At 43.3% G+C, this 18,038-nt stretch overlaps 1 long non-coding RNA gene across 1 annotated transcript; it reads left to right on the top strand.

The window, feature by feature from the left end:
* The first annotated feature begins 14,000 nt into the window (after nt 1-14,000).
* On the top strand, nt 14,001-16,284 carry LOC123023980. Its single transcript, XR_006414840.1, has 2 exons — nt 14,001-14,737; nt 15,890-16,284. It is a non-coding gene; the product is annotated as an uncharacterized LOC123023980 (long non-coding RNA).
* Nucleotides 16,285-18,038: the final 1,754 nt, after the last annotated feature.

Genomic DNA, 18,038 nt, shown 5'->3' with positions numbered 1-18,038 from the left:
GGTTTGCCATTACACAGCTGTAGTCATGGGACAAAAATGAGCTGCATGAAATACTGACAAAGTTGCCCAAAGTTGTCTGGAAGCACTTTTTTGTTCCTTCAAATCTTGTACCGCATAGTAGTCATGCTGTTCATTTTTTAAATCTTACCTTCAGAGTACAAAACCGATTTCTCTCACAATTGCAAACATCCGAGAAAAGCATTAAGTTTCATATCCGATACAAAATTCTGGGATTCATGATGTAATAACAGCCATGCAATAGCCAGTTGTTTATGAATGCTGACGTGAAAGAAGTCTTAAACTTAGTCCAGATGAGAATGAAAGTTAAGAATAAGTTATGGGAGTCTGTTTTACAGGCTGGTTAGCACCATAAAGGAGAGTTTGGAGGTGTGTGACAAGTGCCTGGAATTAGAATGTTTGGCAGGTTCTGGGATTCTTCTGCTTGGTATTCCTCATAGCACTGTTGTCTTAAGTACTAGAACTCTGCCAAGATGTTCAGACTGTCTCTCATCCTCTCCCAGCAGAGTTTTGCAAACCTGGCATTTGAAGATTTTGAAAGATGTCAAGGCATGATGACAAGGAAAAGGCCTGGCAGTAGGTGTTGACAGTATAATCCATATCTAGACAGCCTGTGGAGTTGTTATCCACATAGTCTTGCAAAATGTCAGGCACCAGAAAGTCCTGGCCTTTATCACATTTGCTTGAATAAACATAGCATCTTGCATTCATCACTTTCCTAACAGCAAGCTTAGCTGCAAATGCAGACAGATGGAGAGCTTGCACATTTTTTGATTGTGGATTATCATTTCACTGTGAATAGATCACAGCTGGAAGATCACTACATGTTCCCTGTCTTTTGTTTTTTGTTTTTGCTTTGCTGCTTCTTGATAAAGTGACTGTGAGGAAAAAGATCAGAGGTGAAATGAACCTTTTGCCTCCCAGCCTCACTCCTTGCTTCTAAGCAAAATGGTCCACATACATACTAAGCAGCCCACAACCTTCCACCCAACCCAAGTGTAGGTATATTACAAACTGCTTTTTCAGTATGATTCATGCAAATGCTATAGAGGAAGACATTCGCTCAGTAACTGCGAGATAATGCTCATGGAGTGCTTTGTATGCGTGAAAGTGCTATATAAATGTTAAGCATTCCAAAACTGGGCCAGTGCTCAGTGTGCTGTGATGTCATATGACACTTGAAAGGCTTCCTTGAGACCAAGATTTATGCGCAGAGAGGTGCCTGCTTGCAGCCTGATTCACTGCCTTAAAGATGCCTCTTTCCAAACTGTCCCTGCTGGGCATGGTTAATACTGTTATGTCTTTGTATCAGCTATGGTTTTGGAGCTTAGCCATGCAGGAAAATTTACTTTAGAGAAAGCAAACCCACAATATTGACTCTTGCAGAGAAACTGAAGTGGCCTTCTCTAAAGGTGTGTGGTTTTTGCTCAATTTCAATGAGGAGTAACAATCCCCTGTTCATCCTGAGGGCTGAATTTCATTTTGAACATGTTCTTGGAAAGGGAGACTGCACTCCAAGGTGACAGAAAAATGCATGCCCCAGTTTCCTTTCAGATTTGTTCAGAAATAAGGATAAACCTCTCTGTATTTACTGAGATGCTGAGATTTTGGTAAAGGCAGCAGCAGTGGTGGGGAAGGTGCACATTTATGGCTGGCTGCATGTTGCCCTGCTGGATTTTGGCACAGAGGAAAACCTAGGGAGAAATGGCCTAAAGCATATTCAGGAAAAGCATTTTGGAAAAGAGATGTTTTAAAGCCCTGTAGGAAAACCTCAAGAACCCAAGTGTAATTCCAAAAGGAGTTTCAAATTTGTAGCGCCACCACTGAGATGTCTCATTTTGTGCATGCCGAACTAATCAATCTTGAATGGGCATGCAACTTGCACATCCAAAGCTGCTGTTCCTAGATAAACTAGTATGCTGTTTAGGACTGTAAAGATGGACAGCAGCACTTTGAACAAGGCCTGGGAGTGCATTGCTGCCAGAGTAATTAGTGCAAAATCAGTAAGAGGCAGCCCCATGTAGAACACATGACAGCTTGTGTCTGATACTTGTGTCTGAAGTAACTCTCATACTTGTGTCTGAAGCCTGGCCCAGTTGCCTCAGATAAGACCGAAGCTGGCGTACTTGACTTAGCAGGTAAAATCTCCTGGCCACTGATGTTACATGTTCCTCCCCATATTGCTATGAGTCTAGGAGGGCCTCTGAGTTATGAAATTGGTTCTTGAAGGAGAATGAAATCTTAATCAAAACATTTTAGATCTCCCCAATGACTGACTCCTTAGGCAGCAGTGTTTTCATTTTGTCTGCATTAAATTTCACCTTGTGTACTCCAATACAGCCTCTAGATAGCCGCTATACAATTGTATAAAAGAGAAGGAAAGCTGCATGCTCTCTATGTTGGTGACAGCAGAGCCCACTCTTTAGTTGACATGTCTCAATTATTTCATATAGGCATTAAAATACTAGGAAAAGGTGGAATAGACATCCCAAAAGCCATGAAGTGGGACAGAACCTTTTGGTAGGATCCTTTCAGGAAGAATTAGAACCACCTCCTAAGCCCAACTCAGCCCAGAAGGATAGGATGTCATGGCCGATGGTATCAGAAGTGAGAGATTGAGCAGGACTAGTGCTGTTGCACCCCCACCATCCCCAGTGCAAGACATCTGCTACAATGCCCAAGATTTCTCTGTCCCTAAACCAGGCTGAAATCTGTATTAGAATGGATCCAAATTATTTCTTCCAAAGCCACTTGGAATTCAGAAGCCATCCTTTCTCTAATTACCTAGAAAGAAAAGGTAGTGGGTGGACAATAGCTGCTCAGGTTCCTAGGGTCTAAGCCTTTTTCTTCAGCAAAGGTTGAATTAGCAACAGGGACTTCACTGCCTATGAAGTCCCAAGTCTTCAAACTTCTTTTTGCAGTCTTTACTAACTATATCAGGTAGAGATCCAAGCAACAGGTGATAGTTCTCAAACTTCCAAGTAGCTCTTATACTTTGCACAAAAGTAATGCAAGGAAAGTAATACAAGACGGTACTGTCCTGGCTATATCCATCTTTGGCTCTATTATAAGTAAGGCATTTAGACTATGAATATGAGTTATTTTATCCATAAAAATGGAAAGTTACTTGGCCAGGGAGTTTGCAAAGACACTGCCACATGATACCTTGGATTTCTCTCAAGGCATTTCCCCACCAGAACACCTCTGCTGGCTCACAGTGTGTGAATGCATGGTAGCAGTAAAGTAAGATGCCTTCACCATGGCCAACAAAGTAGATGGGTTCTCACCAGTGTTTGCTAGTACTCAGTTACCCTGTCCATTTAATAATGTTTAGTATTCATATAGCACTTTTCTATAGTTTGAATAGTTTCTATGTTCAAACTATTTCATATGTAGTAGTGTTCTTTTTTTATTTTAAGTCCCTGTTAGTCCAAGATGCCTTTTGTTTTTAAATGACAAATGAACCAGTTGACCAAATTTGTAACTGGATGACACTCAGTTGGTGTCATGAGATGGTGAGGAGCCAGATTATTAAGATGGCAGGACCAAATGCCTCTTCAGAATTTATTGGGTGGGTTGCCTTTGAGTCGTGATCTCCCAGCCTCAGTTCATCATCTCCAATAATGACCTAATTTGTGGAGATCGCGTGCCAGTTGCGCAAAGTGGAAACTTGTCTTTCATGCTAAGCCTTAAGGATAGTAGTGGGATACATTTTTATATTCTGCCAAAACAGGATTTGGGGAATTACTATGTATGCTGCATAAGTTTACAGCATTGGAGGTTTAGTGCCTGATTAACATTCAACATTTCTCCCCCTCCTTTAGACACCTGTTCACTGACTAGATTAAGGCTGGAAAGCCCATTGTAATGTAGGTCACTGAATAACAGATTATGCACCTCTGGAGGTTAGCACCAAAGGTCTGCAGATGGAATAATGCTCCATTTCCCACATGAGGTGACCTAAAAGCATGCATGTTCCTTCCTCTTACCTTGGACTTGCACCTTCTTTCTATACAATTGCACAGCAACTTTGAAATCAACATTTCCTCAACCACAGAAATGTGATAGAAGTGCAGCCTTTTATTTCTTGTGGATCTGACCTCCAAGTACAAAATGCACCTTTTCCAGTCTTCCACAAGCAGCAGTAAGGACCAAAGGACCTTCTCTAGTGAGAAGTCAGCCCATATAACCAAGGAGTTGCTTTAAGCAATTGCTCTGGTCTTTGGCCAGCTCGAACATTTGCATTGTAGTGCTGGTTTTGATCATTGTGAATGGATGAAAAAGTTATTGTTTCAGGGATCAGAAGGAGTCCTTAAAGGTGCAATCTTTTGCAGCCAGGCTGGGGACTGTGGGGAGTTGTTGGTCTTTTTCCTGTCTAAACATGTGTAGGATTGCACTGTAAATTGTACAATGTTATTGTCTTTGCTAGTACTGGTTCTCTAAGCATGAATCCTTATGGAAACAACACAGTATCATCTATACACAAGACAGGGTATAACAAGCTTGTGGAAACCTTTAGGGGGAAGATAAAAACTTCATAAAGAGAGGTGCACACAGGCAAAAAGCCACAGAATTCAGGCCGACTGTTGGAGGGGTTAAACTGGGGAGAAAAGGAAAGAGAATGGAGACAACCGTCCTTGCAGATGGTATGGCTGGCTGGAACCCTGAGCAGGAGCACCACACAACATTTTGTCGCAGGTTATACTTGTAGCTAGTACCTGGCAAAACATCTATCAGTACAGAAGGAAGGATTAATACGCTGGGTGGATAAATATATGGGGATGATGCAAGTCTCAATGTATCTGGAGAGCATTATGTTGGGGAAAGCATCTGTAGCTCAACAGCTAATTGGCTAGTTGGAAAAACTTAAAAAAAATTTAGTAGTCATGGAACGATAACAAGGAGGAGGTCAGGTATGTCTTGAACAAATTCTACTGAGAGGAGTCCACCATGGAGAAGGCAGTGTCCCATGTTTTTACAACCCTAGAATAGTAAAGATTATGATGAAAAGGGGACTCCGTGCTGTTGATTCAAATGCATGAGGATAGAATAGGATCAACTGCTTTCTACAGTAAGCACTCAGCTCATAGTTCGGTGGACTACTTTTAATTGACAGCAAAAGAGCATTGCAGCGGATGACTGTATTCTGTGACAATAGTGGTATCTAGGAAGAAAGCTCAAGCTAAGCTCAATTTCTATCTAAGGAAGACTTTTGAATCCTTACAGAAGTGAGGAATATGGGAAAACATTAGTCAAAGCTTGGTGGTGCCTCAAGACACCCATGAAAGGTCTTCTCATGCTTAGCAGAAGTGGAATAATGTATTTAGTGTGTGGGGTTTTGACATCATAATATAGAAGGCTTGTTATAAGTAGGTCACATTCTGCTGTATGGTTAAGTGAAATAACAGGAGCAAATCACTAGGGAAAATGGCTAACTTTCTTTTTAAAAAATATGACAAATCTTTTTGTGAGCCTTTAGTCATAGATGGATTGTGCTGGCATAAAATATTCAGGAGACTAAGCAGTAAGTCAAGAATAACTTTGTAGGCAGTGATGGCTTACGCCAGTGTAAAAGAGTAACACTGACATTTAAAAGGGCTTTGCCTCTTCAGGAGCACAGGAGATGCGAGATGCTATTTTCATAATACGTAACTGATGTTGTATGTAAGAAAATGAGCTTCCAAACCACGACCCTTTGGTCAAGAATTATTTCTTGGGGGAAAATATTTCTGATGCAGCTGACTTTTAAAAGTATAGACCAGGAACATATTTATGAGCTGGTGTGGTGCAGTGGATAGACTGATGGGCTTGTGGTCTGAAGCTTGGAGTCAAATCTTGTGTGATGGTTGGCCAGTCGCTCTCCCTCAGCTCCAGCCAGCTCCATAGGTTGAATGGGAGATTAAAGCAGGATGCCTCCATTTATACTGTCCTCAGGTTCTCAGAGGGCAATCAAAAATAATGAAATAATAAAATATGGATTGATAGTAACTCCTCACCCAATGCACAATAGCCTTTTAAAACCTTTAATATGAAATCCGTTACTACTGTCCTGCTTCCTTTACTTTGAAAATGTACAAACCCCAACAGGCATGGACATTTATCAGCACTACCTGTTTAATACTGTTGGAGAACTTTTGAGTGGCTGTGGCAAAACAAAAATAAGCATGAAACTTGGCCAATGTTTCAACTTAGTGCCATGCTTGAAACATGTCAGACTGGAAGCTGAGAAGATTTTCGTTTCTCATCACTGTTGTCTTACTTTGTCTTACAGTCAGGCTTAGCACAGAAGTAGGCCTGTGGGTACTTGCTAAGAGCCCACATCCCAGCAGGGCCCGCTAAGAGCTGCTCCCTGGAGTTGGCCCTTCTCTTCATCGCTGCAGCTGTTTGCTCTGCCCTTCTCACAGGCCCAGACAATAGTCATGGGGAGGACGGACCAGTAGGTGGCACTACTGACTTGCTCACTGGCTCTCTGCCTGTCCAGCCAGCCAGCCAGCGCCAAAGTGCTTGTGATTGTCTCACTTTTTCATTCTCAGTGTGCTTCAGGTTCCATTTGAAAGCTCTCTTGTGAAAAACAAGGCCTTTTCTGTTGTGGCCCCTGTACTTTGGAATACCTTCCCCAGAAGTTTGTTTGGCCCAATTCTGCTATGTTTTTTAAGGCAGTTCAAGGTGTCCTTTCAAAGCAGATGTTGAGACTGGTTATTGGAATTGCTTTTTATTTTGATAATGTTCTGGGTTTTTTTTTTAAATGGAAAACAAGTTTAAACATTTTTAAAATCTCTGTATGGAACTTTGATTTTTTTTTAAATGTAAAGCACATTTAAAATACATTAATAAATAAAATAAAACACTGTACCTAAAAAATTTTAACTCTTGGAATATGTGATTATGACACTTCCTGCTTTTCAATGCATTGATGTTAATGCCTGCTCGCAGTTGATTTTCTGCTCATTGCCCTCTGGCAGATTAGCCCTTTTAGGCTGCAAATGTATGTGCTCATGTCTTTAAAATATTTTAAACAAAACATCAAATTCCGCATCAAAATATGGCATGCAAATGTTGCATATCCTGGCATAGTTGAACCTGTTTCTGCTTGCTGTGTTTGTTGCAGGAGTCAATTACAGGAACCATGACATTTGGAATCCTGCTTCTCATTCTTTACCCTGGGTCAAGATACCTAGATTTGTTGTGGAACTTCCCAATCAAGTATAAGTGCATGAGGACTAGGAACTTGTTCTCCCTGCCCCCATCACCCATTTATTAAATACAAGCTGAAACTCAAGATGCTGACTCCTACAACTTGCTATGTATAAATCACTGACACTTAAGTACTGTAATAGACATGAGTATTTCATCAAATGTTTTAAATGTGATGCAGGACTGCTACATCCAGAAAAACATTTGGTTCACTGATACTTGCATAAATAAAGCACAATTATCAAAGAGAGATGATGATAAAGATCTACCTGGTGGAAGCACAGGGAGTTCTGCTAACTAGGAATTATGAAGGTAACAAAGCATGTGGTGATTTTAATGAAACATGACAAGTTTTCCAGGTAAGAATTTCTTTTTTTCTTCTCAGTTGCAATGGAATTCTGAGCACATCTAGATAATGGGAGTTTCACTATATGTATTAGAAATTTTGTTGATAGGTGGGAAGATTTAAAAGCAGTGTCATAGTTTACATTTTGTAGGTCAGATTCTTTTTTTTTTTTCTGTGTCCACCAGGACTTCTGCTGATTGATATGATTCGTCAGTCTTTCAATTTTTCATGCTTCTTACAATACACCTGCACAGTCGCTCAGGTGGAAGTAACATCTTCCAACAGGAACCCTCTATACATCACTTGCTAATGCTCGATTGACATCAGTTATAATTTGTTAAAAGTTTTTAAGGCTATTCATATTTTTATTAGCTGTCTGCTTTTCAAAACTGCTACCCGAAAAAGAGATTTTATGTTTCTGTTTTCCAGCTGCACAAGTCACACCACATGTGTGTCATACAAAAAGGAGGAACACATACAATTTTATTCTCAAAGTATATAATGCAGCCTGCCCCAACCTGGTTCCTTTTAGATTATTATAAATTATTATTTTATTTCTATACTGAAGCTCCCTGGGTGGTGTAGATTAATAAAACACAACAAAAACAATATTAAGTATAAATAACAATAACAATAAAATAATCTAATTTTTCATTTAAAAGTTCACACTGAAGTTTAAGAACTTAAACAGTTAAACCAAGTTCATACAGCTCAACTTCTTAAATATCCACTCTTCCAAGTACTTCAAGTTATTAAATGCCTCAGTCTTAGCCTGGTGCAGAAAGATTAGTCAAACTGGACTACAGATACACTGGACTACAACTCCCATCATCCCCACTGTAGACTCTCTCCTCTATTTTATAGATTGCAATATAATTTGAGAGCTCTATTGCATAAAAATGAAGATAATGGAAATAATATAATGTATTTAAATTTGTTCACCACCCTGGATATATTTTTTCATTCTAAAAGTGGGCTGCAAATATTTACAAATGAATAATAGATGAAAATGATCTCTAATCCTGAATACTAGAAGAGAGTGACTAGCATTAGATCATAGAATTACAGAGTTGGAAGGAACTTAAGGGGGTCATTTGCCTGAGATAGACTCTGCAATGCTGGATGCATTGGGTGAGGGTTGGGGATAAAGTTTCTTTATTTTCAGTGCCTTCCGTGAGGATAGAATCCCAGATCCTAGTTTATCTTACATTTGTCATAACCTAGACAAGGAACGGTCATTCACGTAGTGCCAATCGGGCTCAGGTAAATGTAACATTAGGACAATCTCCCCCCAGATTTGTCCTTAAGGTGCATTGGATTAGAAATCCCATAATCCTCAGCCAGCACAGCCAGCTGTGGTATGCATGTGTGATGGAGTTGTGGTCAAACACATCTGGAGAAGTTTGGGAACAGCTTCTTTAAAGAATAGGCTGATAACCATCGGACACAGGAATCTCACTGCGTGTTGCCTGCAAGCTGTGCACTGTGAGCATGCATCAGCCATAATTGTAGCCTATATCAGGATCAAACCGTCTGTCTGGCATTCTGTGGGTTTTACGTGCTTATTGTTTACTTCTCCCTTGGCTGACATCCAGTATATTTGGTCAATATTTATTTTATGTACTTCAAATACCTGTAGCCAGCCTCTTAGGGTTAAAAAAGCACCCCCCAGGCAGTTTACAACAGCTAACATGATAAGTTTTACAAAAAACATAAGCCCATAATGCCAAAAACAAAAATTTGTGAGAATCAGAAATAATGCTAGCATATCAAGAGCCAGTTTAGTTTGGTGTTTAGGCTATTGGACTGAGGTCTGGGAGATCTGGGCTCGTGTCCTCACTTGACCATGAAGCATACTGAGTGAATTTGGGCCTATCATTCACTTTCTGCCTGTCCTACCTCATAGGGTTGTTGTTGCAAAGATAAAATGGGGCTATGTAATCTGTCCTGGGTTCCTCTCAAGAAGAAACAAAGTGGAGTATAAATGCAGCTTTATAAGAATAATAAAAACACCTGGCCAGAAGAAACACTAACATTTGAGAGATTGTTACACCTAAAATCACACTATATATAAACCCAATAAAATCGATTTAGGATAGTCTTTAGGCCTGCAGAGAAAGACCCCGACAGAACCCAAATAGCATAGCATTCCACCAACATGGGACCAGTATAAAGATGTCTTTTCCCTTCTACCTGCCAGCCTTAGGAACCAAAGTGGATCAGAACATTGGTCTGTTTAGTCCTGAATTTTTTCCTAGCCTTTCTAGATATACTGGGGACTGAGCTGGGACCTTCTGTGTGCAAAGCATGTATTCTACCACTGAGGCATGGCCCTTCCTGCTGTTGTGCCAGGCACTTAAGCAGGCTTCAAGAGCAGTCTCGGCGTGTGTGCGGATTCATTTGCACAAGGGCAGAAGTAGGTCTCCACTAAAGCCTTTAGGACCGCGCCAAGCAAATCAACAGCAGTCGATGCAATTAGTACAATACAGGTGGCTCATGATCCCACTGCCCATCTTTAGCCCCTACTCGCACAAGCTGAAATTTCTATTTGGTGGGTGATAGTGGATTAAAGTTTAAGAACCATTATTCTACCTATTTTATACAAACCCCATGAATGTATTTGCATTTAGCACATATAAACATACCTCAGCTTTCCAACTTGGCCTGGGAGGCCATAGGATTCTTCTGAGTCCCATGCCTTAGATTCTGTGATCTCAGAGCTAGAATTCCAAAGGCCAACCTCCTGGCAACCATTGCAGAGACAACCTGGCTCTCCACCCGCAAGGTCACAGGTAGGCCTTGGAGCAGGAAAATGGGAGATGTTGGAGCATAGAGTGAAAGAGGCTGGAACTGAGAGCTTGCACCAGCGTGGCACCTCATCCTCCTTCCTTCCTTCCTTCCTTCCTTCCTTCCTTCATCCCGTCCTCCTTCATTTCTCTAGATGGCTGAAAAGAGCTGTCTAGAGAAGTAACAGAGTTCAGCAGTTTCTGTGATCTGCCCTGGAGGTGACTTGATTGCACCCTAAATAGCTAAAAATAACTGCTTGATCATCGGGGACATCAGCAGATGCTATAGAGAAAAAAAATCACCCTGAATCCAGGCATGGCTAAAGGAAAAAGCCAAACATGGTCCTTTCAAAATCCTCCCTTCAAACAGGAGTCGATTGAACAGAAAAACACAGGGCCCAATGCAGCACCTAGTGCTTCCCACTAAGTTCAGCTGAAATCAGTGGGATTTAGGTTAGTCACGGCTAAGATCCATTCTATTGCTTTTGAAGAGATTGAGGTGTGACTTAAGTCACAGTTGCTGGATTTTGCTGAGAAGCTTTAAGTATTTCACAGCTCTAATAATCACCTGAGACTAGTAATGTTTATTTACGGTGGATAGAGAAGAAGTGCTAAGTGCATGTCTGAATGTGTGTGTCCACGCCCTCTCTTCTGGCACAGCATGCAAGTGGAATGAAATATTGATAAAGCATGCTGGGAATCTGATTTGCCACCCCTTTTTAGGTGTGTTAAAGACTTGCACATTAACTCCAGAGAGTGAGTGCTTTAAAATGCAGCCTGTGCCTTTAAAAGCACCATTGCAAAGAACTCCCATCCAGCTACAGTGCCAGCTCTGTGAGTGAGCTGTTTTCCTCCTGGCCTTCTTTGTGTTCCTGTTAAAGCAGCAAAACAGTGAATTAAAATACTGCTGCATTTATAGAAGAACATCCAAATATTCCAAGTTGCATTAGATGCCATAATGTAGAGAGTACACAGCACTTTTGCCCCTAAGGCTGCATCTGGATCTGCTGTGCGAAGGCATGGGATGCAACCAAGGCACCAACCTTGGGAGCTTCAGCCTTTGCTTTGTGGGGCTGGAACAGGGGAAGCTGGGGACTTCTATGCCATTGGGGCTCCTCCTCCATTGCAGCTTTTCTTCTGAGCTTTACAGGAGCTGTCCATGGTACTGAATTCCATCCTCAGAAATACAGCGTGAGACTGAGATGTAACAGGAATATTTGCTGGCTAAACAACATCATGTTAAAATCTTGTGCCTGCTCTATATTATCTGCTGAATAAACCTTCCTTTCCTTTCTAAGTGCTGTGTAAATGCAAAACCAGGGTTTGTTCTCTCTGGCTATGTGCATTAAACCTGAACAAAATATCCTAAACATTTCAAGGCAAACTGGTGGGCAGATCTACACTTCCTTTTGGGGTGTACTTCTCAAGACTACCTGTTGTGACAGTGGGCAGTGCTAAAGCTGGATATGAATTTCCTGAAACACATAGTTCCACTGTGCTTAAATAGGTGGGAGCAAAGATGCAATGTTCCACGCCTTTTCCCATGGCTACTCGCCCCCCTTGCCACACTGTTTTGTCCAATCTCTTTAAGGGGATAACCTGACCTTTTCTTGAAAGAATTCCAGCATTCATTATTGACTGCTTATTCTCATCTCACTGGATGGCTAGCCCAGGATACTAGCTATACTTCTTGAATTCAAGTTTACCCAACATGGCCCATGGCCTGAAAGCTTTCCTGGCCTGTGAGTTTATGGCTGTGGAGCTAATACTGATATATATGCACACAACACCCACTCAGGGCAGAAAAGACTCTCAACATTATTATCCTTGAATGAAAATCATTTAATAGACCCCCTCATTTCTCAAGGGCCTATTTGCTTTGTTTGTTTGTTTGTTTGTTTGTTTCTGCCTAGCTTTCCCTTGAAGAGTATCAAGATTCCTTCTGGAACAGACCAAAGGCCCAGTTAGATCAGCATCCTGGTTCCTGCGGTGGCCAACCAGATGACCTTGGGATGTCCAGAAGCACCACCTTCCTGCTTATGTTCTCCAAGCAGCTGGTATTTGGAGGGAATACCTCTAAAACTGGAGTGGACATATAGCAGTGATGACTAGTTGCCATTTATAAGTTTGCTCTCCGTGAATTTCTCTTGTCAGCTTTCAAGGTGACAACCGAAGGTGGTGACCCTTGCCACATGTTGGGGAGATTAATGCCATGGCCACTGACTGGTAACTTGTATGTGTTGTGTGAAGGGGGACTGAGTCCGGCGGGTCCTGAAGCTGCCACCCTCAGCTTTTAGTATTATTCCTTGTAGAATGGCTTCTGTATTCAGGAAATTTGCTTGTAAAATGTTTAACAACAATGAATCCAGAGATTGCTGTTGGGCAATGCAGGACTCTGAACAAACTTTATCAGCCACACTGAAGACCCACTTCCAGGAAAGATATTCCAAAACCAAATCATTTAACTTCAGGAGTTCTAGATCTTAAAGGTAGGTCCCATTTTGTTTGCACTGCATGATATACAACAGACATCGGTGATTCATTATCGTTTAGACTAAGTGATTCTTCATGGTTACTCACACTGGTGCTCCATCATAAATGCGCTAGTGTCAGGGGAACTGTAAATCTTGGTCGGATCTAAAAGATGTCTGCAAAGACAGGAGGCATAGTCAGAGAGCTCTTTATTCTGCTAGGATGATGTATCTACTTACCTTATTTTTCGCTCTATAAGACGCACTTTTCCCCCCTCAAAAGTAAGGGGAAATGTCTGTGCGTCTTATAGAGCAAATGTGTGTGTGCCCAACGCCCGGGACGCTGCTGGCCCGCCTGCACCACGTGGCACCAGCTGGCTGGCACGCGCTTGGGGCACCCTGCTCGCCCCCCCCCCGGTGCAGGTGAGAGCTGTGCCGCTCAGGGGGAGGCGTGTGGAGGAGGAGGAGCCGGGGCTTTAACCCGCCAGCCACACGGAAAGATAGAGTGCTCACCCCCACCGCCCGGGAAGACCTGCCGCTGCCACGCCGCCCGGAAGACCACTGCCAGCACGCTGCCGGCCCGGCTGCACCACGTGGCACCAGCTGGCCGGCATGCACTCAGCGCGCCCTACTCCACACCCCCACTCCGGCGCAAGTGAGAGCTGTGCCACTCGGGGAGTGGTGCGGAGGAGGAGGAGCCACGGGCTTTAACCCGCCAGCCGCACGGAGAGATGGACTGCTCACCCCCACTGCCCAGGAAGACCTGCCGCCGCTGCGCCACCCGGAAGACCACTGCTGGCACACTGCCGGCCCGGCTGCTCCGCGTGGCACCACCTGGCCAGCACGCGCTCAGCGCGCCCTGCTTCGCCCCCCTCCTCTGGCACAGGTGAGAGCTGTTAATCACAGGTTGGTGTGTGTTTTCAAATGGCAACCCGTCTTTTAATGAAGCCCAAGGGAAAGTGATGGGGAATGTGCCTGTGATTAGAGCAAAAAATAGAGCGAAAAATACGGTACTTGTGTGCCTCTTTAGGAGTTGGACTCTCCATCAGCCTCATCTGGCATGGCCAATGATCATGGATTATGGGAGTCACAGTCCAGCAAAATCTGGAGAAGACAATTCTGCATGGGGCAGGGATGAGGCACCTCAGGGCTCAGTTGGGCCCCTGGGCTGCCCCATCTCACCCATAGAGGCTCCTCCCCAAAGCCCTGCTCCTTCAGCAAAGGGACGGGGCTGGAGAAGGACAGAGCTGGGTCCACAAGGGGAAGGGGAGTGGGAAGCAAGGCTGTGTTCAGACTGTGTTATGGGGAACTTTAGGCTTCTCCAGGAATACATCTGAGGTTCTGCACTCAGTGAACAGGTCAGCCAGGGGAAGTGTTCCACTAGCTCTTTTATCCTCGCAACAATCTGGTGAGATAGATTAGTTTAAGAGAAAGGTGGTGCCAAGGTCACCCAGTGAGGTTTGAGGCTGAGTGCGGGTTTCTGAACTACCTTCCCCTAGTATTAGCTGGGCACTCCAGGATACGGTGGGAGGGTACCGTAATGACAGAACGGACTGCACTCCTTTAGACTGCAATATTTCAAAGAAATGTTCCCTTCTATAACAAAATCACAGCAGTCAGAAAACCAGAGCAGCATGCTAAGGCCTGAAATGGAATTCTGGTGCAATAATTTGGTACTTAGATTTTTCTTTTTTCTTTTGTTTTAACATGCAAGAGCATTAAAAAGTGGTGCTCCCTGTCTGTAAACTAAACTGGTATAGTCCTTTCTGCAGCCTCATTTCCATCTTATTTTCCTACATGTGTAAACCCAGCCTGATTGTGGAACAGGCACTACGACAGTCACTGGCCCAGCTGGGTGAGGACGACGGCAGTCGCTATCCAACTGGAGCATTCCAGGTTGACGAAGGCTCTTCCAGGGGAAGGTTGCTGCTGTTTTGGTTGTTGTTGATTTCATTTCTATGCTTCCCAATAACTGAAGCTCTCTCAGTGGTTCATAAGAAGTCATAAAAAACACAAAACCCACAAGGAATTCCTCTGCAGATATTCCTGGGTTTCTTGGCAAACCAAAAGCATTCCAGGAAGGTAGAAAGCATGTGAACCACTCCTGTTGGCCCTAAATTTGACATTTGTGGTGAGCCTGGAGTTGTCCATAATATACAGTATAACATAGTACAGGGGGATGATGGAATTATAGTCTATGGTAGCATCCACAATGTGTGGAATCACATGCAGGGACAGGAATCCAGGAGGGATGCTGTTCAGAGGCGTTCAGCATCTTGCAGCCTAAGGAAGGAAACACATTTCTGAGAAGCTCTCGGGCTGTATTCCAGTGGAAGATAAGCCACAGTCAAAAGGGGTGGAGCAAAAGGGAGCGGGTCTCCCCAAATATGGCATATTTTAGTATAATAGCATGAAGAGCTCTAACGAAGCCTCAGGAGAGCCATTTCACCTTTTAGAATGGGGGAAACATGCACAAAAACCAGGAAACCACCTGGTTCCGTGGTCTGGGAAAAGAGGGTGGGAACAGGGGAAGGCAATACGGCCCCTTGGGGCACCCACGGGCTGGATTGGGGCCCTGGGCAGAGGTCTCTGACCCTGATTTAGATGAACCTCTGTATTGTGGCACAAATTTCAACACTAGGCCTCTGGTGCAGACCATCTCCCCTACATGCTGTGGGGGGAAGATTGCATTCTTATCTCATGAAGATGTATGTCCTGGCATCTCCAGATGAGAGGCAGGATTTTTTAGGAAAAAATCTGAATAAAAATCCTCCACCTGTGTCAACCATGTTCACCATATGGCCATATCTGGATCATGGTTTCTTCATGCCCACAGGGAAGGGACATGATTCGGAGAGCACCTTAGGGAATGTCCTTGCTCTAATCTGAAGGAATATCCAAGAATAAAAAGTAATGTTCATATAGTAATAGTAATAAGGTAATAAAAATAAAAAGTAAAGTAAAAAGTAAAATAAAAAATGAAATAAAAGGTAATAAAAGGAAGCATTGTCCTTGGGTGAGAGAAATCTCATTTAAAGTGATAAATAATAAACTTGCTTCTCCTCTCACACCAGTTCTGCAGCTAAGGGTGTCTACCACTTTCCAGCTTGCAAGTCACAAAACTAAACAAGCCGATCCAGCTCTTCCATCAACATGCTACCTTTGCCAGTTGCAACACATTTCAGTCTAAGGCAGGAGCGCGCACTCAGCCAGCAACCCCCACACCAAGCATTCAGCTTCAGAGCAACTTTTCAAAGCCTTCCGACTTCAGCTAGCTTTTCTTGGCTCAGCTGCTATTAAATAATGACTATGTCTTCCCACCAACAATATTTTGTCATAAGACGGTCCCAGCATTATTGGAGGCTGGCTAGAGATGGGTGTGGCTTTTGTGCTTCGGATGTTGTTTTGTAGTAGTGTATAACTTGCTATCCTACATGAAAAATTAAAATATACTTATGATTAAAAGAAAGCTAGCAGCCCTTGGATGTGAAGAAAGGGGCTCCTCATCAAGCAAAAAGGTGAATGGAGTTCTCATGTTTTGAGACCCAATTTATATATAATGCAATGCAACAAGAAGGGGGAATAATGCTTCTCTTTGAGTGTGTCCCTTCCGGCCACAGGTTGGAGCTTGTCCTATAAAACTCACCCTGCATGTCAAGACACAGCACACTGGGGAGAAGGCCAGCCCAGACCTGCCTCCCAGAGGTATTTGTTCTCAAAGGGCAGGGAGAATTTTTTAGTCATCTGAATGTTCAGACATACAAGAACCACCTATAGATGCAGACGGTCCAATCTAGGCCAGACAAGAATTGCCACGAACGATACCAGCAAGGCTTGAGAGGCTCCTTGTTGTTACCACTATCTTCACAGGACGTCACTCCATGAAATTTACATTGATCTTGGTGGCCTTATAGGCCCCTTCCAACTGGACTTTTCCATCTAAAAATCTATCTAAAACTTTTGTAGACCGTCCCATTACTGAAGTCTCGGGACGGTTTATCAATACGGTTTATGTTTAAAAAAATTAAAACACAGTGTTCTAGCATTTAGCTGATAATAAAAGCCCAATTAAAACAGTCAGGTCTTAAAACATTGGGAAAATAAAAAGCTTTTGGCCTGGCGCCGAAAAGAATAAAGAGACGGCACCTCTGTGTTCTATGATCTCTCCGAAATGATCAACTCACACTTTTGCCTCGACCAAAATGTTTGCCCCCTTTGCTTAACATCCTCCCAAAGCGTCTGCCTTGCTTGTGCCTGTCCCTGAAGGCTGGATTTAAGGGCAGGCAGGTGCCTAAGGTTTGTGTGCCTGGACTATCAAGAGACCCTGAAGCCAAAACCGCTTCCCTTGCAAAGCAGGCCCCCCAAAGTTAAGGCTTGCTTTGCATTTGTGAGGAAAGTGCACCATCAGTGCCCATTCATCAATTGGTGTGCACATGAGTGAATGTAAATAGACTGTGATCAGTCCTACCCATGCGAGTTTCTTGTCCCATAGCAATGGGATAAACCATGCATGCAAATCATGCAACAGTTGTGAAATGGGCTCCACATGCCGTAAAAAATGAGGTATTCAAAGATGAACAATTAGAAAGGAGGTTTAGGGCACAGGTTCATCTAGAGCCAGCCCCCCAGACCACTTCTTGTAGCAACAGAAAGTCTCATAGCAACAATCCCCAGCCTGCTTGAATATGCTTTGTTTGCCCAAATTCAAACTTCGCAGGCTGTTTCCTTTCACATCCCAACTTGCAGGGTAGCTTCAGTTTCTTTCTAGTTATTCAGGCCTAATATACACGTTTCCACGCTTCTAAATTCGGAACCTTGGGATGCAGCGAGGGCTACTAGCTTCGTCAGCTTCAGCAGTTTGGGAATTTAACACGTATCAGCTCAGCCAGTATGGTTAATGGTCAAGGATGATGGGAGTTATAGTCCAAAACATCTGGAGGACAAGAAGTGCCCCCCAACTTAGATAAAAAGGTAAAGGTAAAGGTTTCCCCTTGACGTTAAGTCCAGTCATGCCTGACTCTAGGGGGCGGTGCTCATCTCCATTTCCTAGCCGAGGGAGCCAGCGTTTGTCCACAGACAGTCTCTGTGGTCATGTGGCCGGCATGACTAAACACCGAAGTGCACGGGATGCTGTTACCTGCCCACCAAAGTGGTACCTTTTTATCTACTTGCATTTGCATGCTTTCGAACTGCAAGGTTGGCAGGAGCTGGGACGGAGCAACT

Source organism: Varanus komodoensis, unplaced genomic scaffold (assembly GCF_004798865.1).
Source record: "Varanus komodoensis strain SLA01 unplaced genomic scaffold, ASM479886v1 scaffold22, whole genome shotgun sequence".
Lineage (NCBI taxonomy): Eukaryota > Metazoa > Chordata > Lepidosauria > Squamata > Varanidae > Varanus > Varanus komodoensis.
Note: the sequence above shows the minus strand (reverse complement) of the source record. Positions and strands in the feature narration are given on the sequence as shown.